Source organism: Ictidomys tridecemlineatus, chromosome 13 (genome assembly GCF_052094955.1).
Source record: "Ictidomys tridecemlineatus isolate mIctTri1 chromosome 13, mIctTri1.hap1, whole genome shotgun sequence".
Lineage (NCBI taxonomy): Eukaryota > Metazoa > Chordata > Mammalia > Rodentia > Sciuridae > Ictidomys > Ictidomys tridecemlineatus.
Window position 1 is genome coordinate 15,932,465 of NC_135489.1, and position 2,079 is coordinate 15,934,543.

A 2,079-nucleotide genomic window follows, 5' to 3' on the forward strand; every position below is an offset into this window, starting at 1 on the left:
GTCACACCATAACACACACCCCACGCCAATCACCCCTCACTACACCACAGTGCATCACACCCAACCACACCACTCCAACCCATAGCAATCCCCATGGGTATTAGGTTGGGGCAGGGAGGGTGTGTGTGTTAGGGTACTCAGAGGCCCCCTTCTCTCTACAGGGTAGATAGGTGTCTATGCCTTTTGATCTTAATGAGCACCAAAAGGTCTCCCATCATCAACAATTGGATATGGACCAGGAGGAAATCTATTCCAAACTCCCATATATTAAAAGAACTCCTTCTAAGATGTCTCAATTGAGCCTTTCCACAAGCTTCCAGTGGTACAGAATTCACCACCTGGTGCATTTTGGTTGTTGAGATGAAGTGCAGGTGAGGGAATCCAGCCCTTCTAACTGTAGACATCTCTAATTGTTAGGAAACCTTTCTTTTCCCAAACTCAAGTTGTCAGTTTGCTTGACCCATTTATCACAGTTCTGTTGTATGCGGCACCATAGAACAGGCCTAAATTCCCAGTCGGGTCTTTGATGTTCCCACTCAGTTTTCTCTCTTCCAGGTAAGACATCCTAAATTCTTTTACTCCATTCCCATCCTACACTACTAATACCGTGAACTCACTAGGTGACCATGCAGACTGTCATTGTCCACTCTGTCACCATCTAGGAGGGATGCCAGCCAGAAAGAAAACTGAAGTGCTATCGCCTTCTACACACTGTCACTGGACTTGGTGCTTGAGGTCATTGCTGGATCCACTCAGTCTGGAATTAGGACTTGGTGCTCATTGCACCCGGCAATGACCCCAGACAAGACCTTTACCCTCTCTGGCAATGGGTTTTCTGAACAGGAAAAATGAAGGAGTGGCTTTCCTTCACATCCTGATTCATTCTATGGTTTCAGGATGGCCAATCTCAAGACACATTTAGTGTGGGAAAGAGAACACATTAGCTATTGTCACTGTCACAGAACTAGACTTTTACCAACACCAGCTGAGCAAAGAGACAGCAGGCCCCAGGAGAGAGAGTTTTGATAGGTACTAGAGGAGAGAGGGGTCCTGGAGGATTGTCTGGAAAAAGAAAACTTGGAAAAAAAAAAAAAAGAAAAGAAAACTTGGGAATCCGGGGAGCATTTCCACCCAGGCAGGAAGAACCATAAAGACACTGGGCAGAGGGCTGAAGAACAGGCCCCGGGAAGGCAGATTAAATGGGCTATCCAATTTTGCCTAGAGTCGGTCTAGTCCCAATTATGTGGACGGGCAGCACAATGAATCGGGAGTTCTACTTCTGAAAGCATATTGACACAGTAAGCTCATAGTTGTTCAGAGGCCCACTAATCCAGTTTGTGGGTTATATAAGCCCTTTGGGTTTGCTCCTGGCATGAGAAATTGGCCAAATCACCACTAACAAACAGAACCATCAGAGACAGGGAAAGGAGTGATATGAATAATGAACACACCTGGGCTTCCAGCTTCTGGTAATGAGATAGGATTAGCTCCTGTTATATGAACCACCCTGCAGGTGACAACTATACGCTGGGCAAAATACAAAGAAATGGCTGCCCAAAGGCACTGTGAGCAGTAAAAATTAGGCCTCCACTGGAGGGGAATCAAATCTACACCTGGAAGAAGGACATACTGGTGAGTTTTCATTTTTTTACAGTTTTCATTCGAGGGCTGGCCCCAATTGATGGCAACTAAAATTCATAGAGAAAACCCACAGCCTCAACTGGGTACAGTGGCACACACCTGTAATTCCTGCAACTCAGGAGGCTGAGGCAGGAGGATCATAAGTTTGAGGCCAGCCTTGGCAACTCAGAGAAGTTCCAAGCAACTTAGTGAGACCCTGTTTCAAAAATAGAAAATAAAATTATCTGAGGATATAACTCAGATGTAAAAAGCTCCTGGATTTAATACCTAGTACCAAAAAAAAATGAAAAGACATAATTATTCTAAGGAATTTATAAAATAGCCACCAAAACTGGTCAGTTAATTTAGGAAGGTTGTAGGGAACAAGGTTGAGATATAATAACCAATTATATTTTATAATACTATCTACAAACAATTCAAAAATTAAATGTGAAACAA